We start from the raw sequence: 13,463 nt of genomic DNA, 5'->3' as shown, positions 1-13,463 counted from the left end.
CAAGGATGGATATTGAATACATCAGGTATAATTAGTTCATATCCAAACCATCCTTTCCTTACCTTAGAGCTCAGGGTAGTGTTTGTTTGGTGCTTCAACTCTGAGAAGATTTCAAAACTCTAAACTGTGTTTCTATTTCATGTGCACAAAACCTTGTACCTTCAGAACCTTGGCTCTTGTACAAAAAGAGATTTTCAGTCTTAGTTTTGGTGAGTGCACAAAAGTGGTGGTGGGGGGGGGAAGGTGAAATAAATTTGCACTTTCTCTCTCCAATCCCATATTTTTTGCTTAATGTTGAAAGCAACTGAGAGAATTGCTGGAAAAAAATGGGAGGAAATCATGTTACATTTTTTGTGTTAGTTTCTATGTAGGTTTCATTTTACTTTGATGCCATTCATTTGAATGCAACTTCCACGCTACAGGTTCAGAATGCAATTATGCTATTACATTACTTGGTCATTCACCTTTTACTTTGCGGCTTTGAGGTTAATTGACTAATCATTAGTAAACCATATTGTCTGGTACAATGGAATTGAAATTGATTGGAGTTCAAACAGAGGAAGCACATAGCCTTAGAACAATACAAAAGGGTATGCTGTGGTTCAGGTCAGAGAATACGTTTTAAAAAATTCTGCACCTTTATTAATAATTGTCAAAGAAGGATTTATTATCAGAGATTACCTCAATCCTGACTTTGAGAAGCTAATTAGGAGTTTATATTGATGAAGTTAATAAGTTTTATTATTTCAATATATCGGATAAGATAATGTTTCTACTCATAACTGAGATTTTTTTTCTTAATAATTCCCTATATCAGTGTTTCTCAACCTTGGCAACATTCAGATGTCTGGATTTCAACTTCCAGAATTCCCCAGTCAGCAAAGTAAAAAGCCAGTTGAGAAACACTGGCCTACAGAAAATGCATAGTATATTGTGTAAATAGAGAATAAAACTGGACATAATTCTTTGCTGTACTATATCTAGAAATGGAAGGCAGTCATTTTTCAGAAGGTAATATGTGAATTGGTATTCCTTGGATATCTTGGAGGCAGTCAACATTGCTCATGGTTGACTGAGACTCATCATTTTTCCTGTGAACTAAGAGCACCATCACTCATATGACAGTCAGTATAGTATAGGATTTAGGGTGATTAGACTAAGACTAAGGAGATCAGGTTCAAGTCCACAATGGATTGGTCCGTATAAATATAAAATTAGAAGATGGAACACTGTTTTGAATTCCTAGAAGAATGGCAGGTTATAAATCTAAAACAAATAAATATGCTCCAACAAATCTCTGTTTTGGCACACCAGATATGTTGAAAAGCCTCTTCTTCCTAATTGCTCCCTAGAGTTTTGCAGTTCTAAATGATTCTATCATTTTTCAGAAATTGTTCTTTAAAAGTTGTTTTTGTGTGCCGTATCTACCCCGACCCTCGTTTTTTTTCTTCTTCAAAGCTATGTACAAACAGAGTTTGCAGAAGCTTTTGGCATATTTGTACTTTTCCATTCCACAAATATTGTCAATAAGAGCTTAATCTTCCTTAAAAGGCTTTACTGAAATGAGTTCCGCATCCAGTATTACTGGGTGTTCATGGGAGCTATTTATTTTTAGTTCAAAAATTAATCAAAGCATCAATCATCATCTTGATTCAAATGAGGATTCCATTTAATTCAAGGGCCTCTTTTCACTGGGGGACACTTAAATATTTTTAGAAAATCAGCAAGGGAGGCATTTGAGGAAATTCTGATCATAGTGCAGCAAACAATTATCTTTAGTCACCAATACAGGCACTGAAATATTATAGTACTTGCAAGGAAGTGATTATAAGAGTAGGCACTCTTCCTCTGGAACTCAGGACCAAATCTATATATTCACATCAGAGTTCATACTTAACTGATGACCACTTTCAGCGTTATTTATTATGTAATGTCAGGATAGATAACATGGTGATTTCCAGATGCTTTGGACTCCCAATTTCACCAGCTCCAATCATGACAGAATATAGTACAGAACTGTACTAGTCTACATCTTTATCAATGCTCACTCACAATCTAATAATGCAATTGTCAAGGTTCACTCCTATGTTGGGGTGGGGCATTGCAATGCTACAGGAGTTTCCTTTGAAAGCTCCAAAGGACCCCTGAAATTCCAGCAATTTGGCAGATCGGAGCTGGCCTAGAGGGGCAGTGAAGGGGAGAGGCACAGATTGGTGGCACAGGAGGAATTGCAAACCTCTCAGGGGGCTGACAGCAGCCTCCAGACCAACAGCTGAGGAAAAGCGACTCGAGTTGCCATTAGCTGAGGTGGCCACAACAGGAAGACTGGAAGAAAGAAATAAGAAGTCAAACTTGATGAAATGATTTTTAAGTAATTGCAGTTTTATTACTTGTGAGAGGAAGTAACTAAATAAGTAATTCCCTCAACACTGTCAGACTTTTTACTAAATCTGCATTTCTAGTCTACTAGTTTTTCTTATCATTCCTATCATACTTTTCCTCCCACTTAGGAATGTATGACTGTAACTGGTTGCTTGTATCCTAAGATTTTTATTAATATTGATTGTTTCTTCATTGTTTATTTGACCCCTATGACAATCATTAAGTGTTGTACCACATGATTCTTGACAAATGTATATTTTATTTTATGTTGCTGAGAGCATATGCACCAAGTCAAATTCCTTGTGTGTCCAATCACACTTGGCCAATAAAATTCTATTCTATTCTATTCTATTCTATTCTATTCTATGTTTTCTTTATTTCTTGTATTTTTTAATATTATTATTAGATTTTGTGATTTTCTTTTCTCCTTTTTTTCTCATTGGATTACAAATATTTGCATTACAAATATGGATAAAGATAAAGAAGATAGCATTCCATTTGACACCAGCAACCACATCAACCAAGTCTAAGCAGAAAACAGCAAATACCTCAGCACAAACAGATAAGACTACCACCATGAAATTGAATAGTATGATGCAAGCTATACACGCAGATCTCAAAGAAAGCATTAGAGAAAGTAAGCAAAGTGGAGGAAGAACTGAAAAAGGTGAAAAGATTTATAAAAAACCCACAATGTTTACAGAAAGTTGAAGGGAATGTTGAAGTAACTGAGAAGAACGTGGAGGATGTTCTTTCTGCGCCAGCTCAGGAAGCTCAAACTGCCCAAGGAGCTGCTGATACAGTTCTACAGAGGAATCATTGAGTCTGTCATCTGCACCTCTATAACTGTCTGGTTTGGTGCTGCAACCCAACAGGATCAACACAGACTTCAGACGATAATCAGAACTGCAGAAAAAACAATTGCTGCCAACCTGCCTTCCATTGAGGACCTGTATACTGCACGCGTCAAAAAGAGGGCGGGTAAAATATTTACTGACCCCTCACATGCTGGACACAAATTGTTTCAACTCCTACCCTCAAAACATCAATACAGAGCACTGCACACCAAGACAACTAGACACAAGAACAGTTTTTTTCCGAACGCCATCACTCTACTAAACAAATAATTCCCTCAACACTGTCAGACTTTCTACTAAATCTGCACTTCTATTCTACTAGTTTTTCTCATCATTCCTTTCACCCATTTCCTCCCATGTTGACTGTATGACTATAACTTGTTGCTTATATCCTAAGATTTTTATTAATATTGCTTCTTCATTGCTTATTTGACCCCATGACAATCATTAAGTGTTGTACCATATGATTCTTGACAAATGTATATTTTATTTTATGTACACTGAGAGCATATGCACCAAGACAAATTCCTTGTGTGTCCAATCACAATTGGCCAATAAAAATTCTATTCTATTCTATGATCGTACCTGACAACCAATCAATTGAAAGAGAGCTTTTTGGATATTTTGTAGAATTTTCAGATATCTGGAAATATACGAACAGAAAAGAGAAAAATCATGCCATGCCATGCCGTGACAGGACATAAAATAACCATTAGTGGCAACTATTCTATGATTTTTTAAAAAAATGTGATGATCTCAGTTACAAACAAGAGTAAGATATAATAGAACTGCAAAGGAGAATCAATGCAATCAAATTTTATACATTATTTCATTTAAATTGGAAGCATTTGTTCAGAATGAGAAAGAGATAATATTTTGCCCAGTGAATTCATGAATTCATGCAATTCATGCCCAGTGACAAAATATTATCTGTTAATGGAGGAAAGGAACAACAAACTCTTATAAAAATCTGTAACTTAGAAGGTGAGTATAGTCCCACCTATGAATAAGAACTGTGCACTTTGTAATTGATTACCAAGAAAAATCTTGCAGCAGCAAGAGATGTAACATTGAATCAATTATCCAGGTAGACTAAAAGCTTTTTGATCAATTGAAAAGATGCCCTGGATTAATCCAATAGAAATGATGGATGGAGGGTGGGTGGGAGGGAGAGAGAGACAGAGACAAAGAGTCAGAGAATATTCCCTTTAAAAGTATTCCCCTTTTTGAGATAAACTTTTATTTTATCACACACACACATGCATTACTCTAGAACTATCCAATTCCTGCATCCATATTATAAAGAAGGCAGACGTATGCTCATATAGATTGCAATTTTCATTTCTTTCTGCAAACTTTCATTCCTCAGGATAGATAACATACTACCCAGTATATTTCTACAAGCAATTGAAATATCTTAAAATCTTCCATACATTTTGTGAATACATGAAATGTATAAAGATGAGTATGAATACATGAGATGCAGGGGTGGGTTCTAATTTACCTTCGCTTCCTCATGCACCACTTGGGCACGACTCATGAATAAGCACATGCTTTGTGCTTACTTATGAGGAAAAAAGAAAAACAAGAAAAAACAAGATGGCGCCGCATGTGCAGTGCTGGAAATTTGGCTTCTGCACATGCGCAAAAGAAAAAAACTTCATTTTTTAAAAAAAATATGGTGGTGTCCATGGACTGGTACCAACAGAACTGGTTCCATGACATCATAATGACATCACCAGCAATTCATGCAAACTGGTCCGAACCAGGAAGAACCCACCTCAGATGAGATGGTTATGAATAGAAAGGAACATTAGGACAGGGACAGTAATATGTTGGTGCTTTTATAGATGCCCCTTACAGACCTCTTAGGAATGGGGCAAGGTCAAGAGTAAACAGTTTAAGGTTAAAGTTTTGGAGGATTGGGGAAGAAACCACAGAGTCAGGTAGTGCATTCCAGGCATTGACCATTCTGTTGTTGAAGTTGTATTTTCTGCAGCCAAGTTGCAAAACCTTTAACATTCCTCTAGTTGTACTAGGGACACTTCTAGTCTTGCCATTTTTTAACATTCTCATGGCATTGTATTTGGTGAGGGCAGGGGATAGGGAGGATAAGTCAATTACTCACCAAAAAGCACAGTTTTCATTCATTTTGGGTCTGTCAATATTCCAAATGTCTTTTCTATCATCTTGTTCTCACACTTCAATTTATGTTATCTAACAGAATTACTTTTTTCTATGTATTGGATTCATTTAAAATGTTGTAATCAGCCCACCCACCCACTTCATATCTATTTTATTGTCTTCTGTGTCAGATAAAGACCGTTCTATTTCTCCCTGATCTTTAAAAAATTTGTTAATCCTGCTGTAATGTGTTTCATTTTATTGCTTTTTAAAATTCTCCATTATCTCATTTTATTTATTATCTTAATTTGCATATGTGGTATGTGCTTTGATCAATGATTTTAACCTTCCCTTTGAATGATTTGAATTAATAAACGGCTTTGAAATGCAATTATCTATCTATCTATCTATCTATCTATCTATCTATCTATCTATTTGATCACAAGATCAAAGCCTTTCTTTTTCTCTAAATTTCAGAAAAAATAATCAAGGCTTTTCATATAATGCTTTTCAATAAAAAACAAGACAAGGCTAGACTCATATTTTTTAGTTTTACTCATGCCCAAGTAATTACTATCAGTGATGGGCTCCTACCAAAATGCCTCTGGCATGTAAGCATGAATTCGCAGACATTTTTGCTTCTTCCACCTGTGGAGGAACCAAAATCTCCCAAGGGGACACATATGCAGGTTAAATTTTGGTGAGTTTTTGCTTCTGCATGCTGATGTTGATGCCTGCAGACTTGTCAGCTGTGGTGTAACATCCCACGTTTTGATGTGGCTCCGAGTTTGTGGTCTGGCTATGTGTTTATGGCATGTCAGTTTGCTTTGTGTGTGTGTTGGAAGGGGTGCAGCAGTTGGAGACCCCACCATGGTTTGGCTTCTGGGTGGTGGTTATATTTTGTCAGTGGGATGGGTACAGGTTTGGGTCTGATGAGGGTGATTGGTGGTGGCTTTCTATGTTGTTCTGGGTCTGGTGTCAGTTTTCATGGCTGGGGTTTGTTTGTTGTTTAGGGCTAGTTTCCAGATGTCTGGTAGGTGGGAGGCATTGTCACGTTTATTCATGTTGTGGGGGTGTTTCTCTATTTCAATGGCTTCCATAATTATTTTTTTGTTGGAGTGTTAGATTTTGAAAATTGATTTAGTTCTTTATAAATCAATTTCATGTCTTGTTGTTTTGAGGTGTTGGAAAAGGGAGGAGATTTTTTCTTCTTTTCTCACTGCATTTTTGTGTTCTGCTCAAATCAATTACTCAATTTGTTACCCCACCAACTAATCAGGATGTTACAACACAGCCAACCAAGCGGCTTGTAGCAGCTGAGCCAGCACTCCACACCCACCCACCAATATTTACAGAGGGACAGAAGCTCAGACCACACTTTGTTCACCTGAGTATTTATATGGATACAAACTAGCTGCTGAAATTCCAATACCTCATCATTTTAATTTAGGAGGAAGGACCTTTATAAACATGACCAAGAGATGCATTGTAGAGACAAGTTATCAGGACAATGTAGCATAGTCTAAATAGATCTCCCCAATTCAACAATTTTAAGTATTTTTCATGCTTTTCTCATCTCCAAAACTTGTTGCATTAAAAACAAGCAAACAACCCTTTCTGGCAAAAAGACGTATCTTGTTCAGTTGCGGTATTGTAAACTGGATACTGTTTTTAAGAAAGAATGACCATAGTTATCATAATACTTTTCCATATGGAATCTGAAATGATGCTGACCATGTTTTTCCTCTGAAAAACCTCCCATGTAATTTTCAAGTCATTTTGGATTAGGAATAATACACACTTCTTAACAATTTTGCATTTGCACAGTAATATTATTCTGGAAAGCACTTGTCTAAGAAAGAGGATTGGGGGGAAGGTCAGAGCACCCTGACTTTTCAAAACTCTTCTTCTATCTAATTAGTACAGTGTAACTCTATGTCATTACGGGTCAATAATAGATGAGCTGTTCGTGCTCTTGGTGCTAAATAATGTACTACCACTTGTACTGATTAAAAGTAGCCTTCTGGAGGGTGAGTAAATCAAAGTTAGATTCGTAGTTGGAGTGAAAATATGAAACAGCTGACACCACCTTTGGCTGAGTCAGAAAGAAAATGTCCAAATGCCCAAGGAAATATTACTGCAGGTTCAAATCAAGAGTCATGGACATTTCCTATCTAGGATGTCACCTGGCAACATTCCTGTGTAAATTGGTGAGGGCCACTTTTGTTAAGTGTCAGGCAACATCCAGATAATTCTTAAAGATTCCAAAGACAATTGGTAGATAAGTGAGTGCCAGTATATTTTAAGCTTTATCTATCATCTATCTCTTGTCAATGCCCCATAGATTCTCTATTGGGTTCAGGTCAGGCGAGTTTGCTGGCCAATCAGTAATACCTTGGTCATTGAACCAGGTTTTGGTGCTTTTGGCAGTGTGGGCAGGTGCCAAGTCCTACTGGAAAATGAAGTCAGCACCTCCATAAAGTTCATCTGTGGAAGGAAGCATGAAGTACTCCAAAATCTCCTGATAAGGCTGCGTTGACCCTAAACTTAATGAAGCACAGTGGACCAACACCAGCAGATGACATGGCTCCCCAAATCAACACAGACTGTGGAAACTTTTGCATCTCATTTTGAAACCAAGGACCCTGAGTATGGAGGGATAATGGAGAGGCACACACTGCAAGATGCTTGAAGTCCAGTGCGAAATTTCCACAGTCGGTGTTGGCTCTGTCTTTGTTAACAGCAATGGCTCATCCCCCAATTTCATCAATCGCACCTCAAACTCCCTCAATGACATAATCCAAATAGACTTCACTGAAGACCGAGTTGAAAAAGCATTACATGACCTCAAACCTTCTCTATCAGTAGAACTTGACGGTCTATGTGCATACTTCCTAAAAAAGCTCTCTTCTGCTATAGTTGAACCATTAAGCATAATTTTCAAAAAATCCTTCAGTACCTGCACACTTCCTAAGCTATGGTCGAAAGCAATGGTCATCCCCATCTTCAAAAAAGGAGACCCCTCTCTTGTCGATAACTACAGACCAATATCACTATGCTGTGTCCCAATGCAAAGTCATGGAATCAATTATAAACAAATCAATTACTCTCCATCTAGAAACTAATAATTTGCTCTCTAACAAACAATTTGGATTCAGAAAAAAACGATTCTGTAAACCTGCAGCTCCTCCACTGCAAAAATATATGGACTACTCATCTTGATCAAGGGAAATCTATAGACGCAATTTATATCGACTTCTGCAAAGCCTTTGATTCAGTGGTTTATGATAAACTACTCCTAAAACTCAAATCCTATGGCCTTACAGGATCCCTCCACAGCTGGATTACAGCATTCCTGTCAAACAGACAAAAAGTGGTCAAAATAGGAAGCACCATATCCACCCCCGTCCCTGTTAAAAGCGGTGTCCCCCAAGGTAGTGTACTGGGTCCAACGCTCTTCATTCTCTACATCCATGACCTTTGTGATTACATCACAAGCAACTGTGTCCTTTTTGCTGACGATGTAAAACTCTTCAACACCACCGATAACACAACTACTCTCCAAAAAGACCTTGACGCTGTTTCTGAGTGGTCTAACACATGGCAACTCAAAATCTCAACCAGCAAATGCTCCATCCTACACATTGGGAAAAAGAATCTGAACTCCAAATACGCACTGTATAATCAAATTATCACAGATAACCCCCACTCAGTTAAAGACCTCGGTATAGTAATAACAAAAGACTTAAGTGGCAAAGCCCACGGTAACAACATAGGCAAGAAGGCTTCAAGAGTTGTAAACCTAATCCTATGTAGCTTTTGCTCTGGCACTCTCTCATTACTCACCAGAGCTTACAAAACTTTCGCCAGACCCATCCTCAAATACAGCTCATCTGTTTGGAACCCATGTCACATCCCAGACATTAACACCCTTGAAAATGTTCAAAGATACTTCACCAGAAGAGCCTTTCACTCCTCCACTCGAAACAGAATACCCTACGAGACTAGACTTTCAAACCTGGGTCTAGAAAGCTTAGAACTAAGACGCCTTAAACATGATCTAAGTATTGCCCACAAAATTATATGCTGCAATGTCCTTCCTGTTGACGACTACTTTAGCTTCAACCACAACAACACAAGAGCTCACAACAAATTTAAACTTAATATTAACTGCTCCAAACTTGACTGTAAAAAATACGACTTCAGTAACTGAGTTGTCAAAGCGTGGAACTCATTGCCGGACTCTGTAGTGTCATCCCCAAACCCCCAACACTTTACCCGTAGACTATCCATGGTTGACCTCTCCAGATTCCTAAGAGGTCAATAAGGGGCGTACATAAATGCACCAGCATGCCTTCCGTCCCCTGTCCTATTGCTCTCCTATATCTCCTATACCATTCTTCTTTCCTATATTTATTCTATTCTTTCACTGATATATTTTATTCCTATTTCTTCTCTTCTCTTCTTTCTTAGATATACTTTACTATGAGTATATCCTCTATAACCTTCATTATATATTTACTATATGTATACCCAATATAACTCTCATTGTGCAATGGACAAAATCAATCAATAAATAAATAAATAAAATAAAAAATGTTGTCCCTAGCAGCACTTAGCAGAAACCCCTTGGCTTTTCTGTCTAACTTAAATGAGAATTACATTCCCACCCCTTTTGTCAGATGCTTTGTCCAAGAATGATTTTTTTCCAGTGCTTTAATAAAACGATTCCCTAGATTGTTTATTGCTTATTAATTAGAATGAAGATACATTATTTTATTCACAGTTCCCATATGAAAGTCTGTGAATAAGCTACCCATTAAAACAGGTCCTGCTGTGTAAGGAGCACAATTTGGATTGCTTACAGGCTTGCCTGCGTTTTAGTTAGAGCCACATTTCATTCTTATAAAATAAATAATATATTTCAGGCAAGGAAGCCAAAGAAATTTATATTCCAAGCAGTAGACCAAGCTATACTTTATGTCTTGATGCATATTCTTCCTTTATCTTGGCAACTTCTTTCAGGACTGAGCCCATAATCTTTGAATTTGAATTCAAGAATTTGAAAAGGAGATCAATGAAGTATGCCGCATAGATACAAACTGTGCCCATAGACATAAGCTTCCAAAAGAAGTCCAAGTTGAATTTGTGAGAAAGAAAATGGGGGATGAAGTATATGGTAGAACATGGGAGGAGGCATTAGTTTATAAAGGGAAAGAGATCATCACATTAAAACAGATTCCCAGAAGAGTAAGGGAACAAAGAAAAAATTACCAATTTCTGTTGACACAGTTATTAAAATATAGGATAATGTTCAGGTGGCTCATGTTAATCACATGGTAAGAAAAGTTGGATTTACTCAGTAGACAAAGCTCAGGAATTTTATGACCACTATATAAGTGAGGAAGATGAACAGGATAGCAGAGCAGAAAGTTGAAGTCAGGAAAAATGAGTATCAGAGGTAAAGATAGTGGAGTAAAACAACAGGGACAGGAGAGAAGAGGAACATTGCCCTGAATCCTGTAGGAGTGGATGACATATAAGTCAAATAAAATAAATAAATAAATCAAGGAAGAGAAGGAGCTAAAACAAGGGTGCAGACAGAGATAAGAACAAGGAGAGGAGCAAAACTTAATTACAAGGAATAGGATGGAAGAGAAAATAAGGTTACTATTGTTAAATATTAATGGTATAAATGCTCCAAGTAAAAGGGGGAAAACATTAATTAGATTTCAAATATTAAATATGGATATAGTTTGTATACAAGAGGTTCATAATAAAGAAAAATTTTAGAGTATCCCAAATTAGAAAAATTACATTTGGCATTAGCACAAGAAAGAAAAGAAAAGAAAAGAAGAAGAATCTTGGTATATGTTAGATAGGATAAATTTGAAGACAATATTTAGTGTTACGGAGCCTTCATCTTAATAGTGAAAATTAAAATTAGCCAAAAAATGTTTTTATTAGTAACCATCTATGCACCAAACATAAAAAAGGAGTTTTACAAAAAAAAAATCTATAAATATTGTTAAAAGAAATAACAGAATTAAACTATGAAAATATATGTGTGGTAGGAGACTATAATGCAGTGATAGATGATAAAATACCGCCGGTGGTCTTCATCCCCTGGCGCATTTTGCAGGAGGCCCGGGGGACACGGCTGCAGGCGTAGCCGCCATCTTGTCCATGCGGCCGAGATCTCGCGAGGCTTCATGAGATCTCGGCCGAAAATCTCGGTCAGAGTCAGCTGACCAATGCCGAGTTCGGGCGGAGCCTGCCGGCCCTATAAAAGGGCTGGCAGGCTCGAAATTCGGCCTTTTCACCCGGACTCATCAGGAGAGGCGAACACTCGGCTGAGTTTTTGCCTCATTTCGGCGGCCATTTTGCAGCGCCTTGTGGCGTCGGCCATTTTGAGAAAGCCTCATTGGAGGCTTTCTTGTGGTTTGGAGTCGGGGTGGAAAGGCCTGGGATCCCTCCTCGGGACCGAAGAGGGGAATTTTTCCCCTGCACTAGTGTTCCTTCCCCTTAGCGGGGTTCTTAACGGCCCTTCAGGGGGTGGGTCTGGTAGGCAGGGGGGGTGCGGCCTAGTAGGCCCTGTCCAGTTGAGCTTAGGGCCTTGGTCATACGTACCTCGTAATTCATTTAAATGGCTCCTAAAAGGCAGAAGGCTCCGGCTGCACAGGTCGAGCCTGTAGCGCGGCCGAGAAGGGCAGTTAGGCCCTCGGCCAGGGCTCGAGCCAGTCAAGGGGAACCCCAGGTAGCGGCCCGGAGGGGGGGCAGGAGGTCTGGACCCCCTGTTAACAACGCTAATATGTCCTCTCATTCCTGGGCTAGGATTATCGAGAGGTTGGATGACCTCGACGCCCGTTGGCGGTCGGTGCCTCCCCATCTGCACCAGCGGCCCTCGGCAGGGCACCTGATGAACCGACGGCCCAGGCCAGGCAGATGGCCCAGACTGGGCAGATGACAGCGTTGCCTGGCTCAGTAGGAGCTGCGCCCTCATGGATGGCTTCTACCCCATTGGGGGCAGGTGAGATCGCACTACACCTAACATCTACACTGCTCCTCCCTCTGCCCGGACAGGCCATTGTTCCACCGGGTTTTGGGAGTGGGGTCAACTTCATGGGTACACCAGCGGTCACTTGTATCCAGGTTTGGGCCCCACAAGCTTCTGTCGCGCTTGCTCAGACCCCAGGGACGGCCTCTCCGTCGGGGGTGGGGTCGCCACGGCCTGGGACCCTCTTGCCAGTATTAGGGCGAGGGCCATCCTGTGGGGGCTGCCATCCATGCCTCCAGGGTTTCATTTACATCCCTCAGTCAGGGATACCATTTAGAAAGGGGAATACGTTGATCTTTTCTCCCTCCTTAACAGGGAGGTCCCTAAGAAAGACAAGGACGGGGAGGTTCAGGGGGAAAAGCCTAAGAAGGTGAAAGTCAGCAGATGCTTCAGCTCTTGGCTGTATGCTTATCTGACTTACGCCTCCATAGTGATTCAGAGGAAGCCCGCTAGGGCTGCCTCGATGCTCAAATACATTGATTTAATAGCCCGTGCTCATTTTGAGTACAGGGGCTCAATTTGGCGGCACTATGACAAGGCTTTTAGAATGCGGGTGGCATTCGATCCCACACTCCCCTGGGACATGGTCGTTCCTGACGTGTGGTTTGCAGCAACCCACATGTCTGGGAACGAGGGTTGTGACCACACAAATAGCAGTCACTTCATGGAGGAGGAGCCTCCAGCGTCCACCCCTGCTAAGGTGACCATGGGGGGGGTGCGGCGAAAGCTGCCCCTCCCACGTCATGAATTCTCTGCAAAGGGGGCTTGTTTTCACCCCTTTTGCAAATTCAGACATGCTTGTGGGAACTGTGGGGGTACCCATGCCATTACAGTATGTCCCAGCCCAAAGAAGGGAAAGGATAAAAAGGGAGGGGGTCAGGCTAAGCAACCCCCTAAGCACGAGCTTCTTTTAGAAGCTGAGTTGCAGTTATGCTTGGATGCTGCGGGGACCCATGGGTTCGGGGTTATATTAGGCGACCTGTAGTGTCATTCCGCTTGGCCTCCGGAATGGATGGCCTCTCCCCTGGTCAAGGATTTGACCT

Source organism: Erythrolamprus reginae, chromosome 3 (genome assembly GCF_031021105.1).
Source record: "Erythrolamprus reginae isolate rEryReg1 chromosome 3, rEryReg1.hap1, whole genome shotgun sequence".
In the NCBI taxonomy this organism is placed as follows: Eukaryota; Metazoa; Chordata; class Lepidosauria; order Squamata; family Dipsadidae; genus Erythrolamprus; species Erythrolamprus reginae.
The sequence above is the reverse complement of the archived record's forward strand: the minus strand, read 5'-3'. Positions refer to the sequence as shown.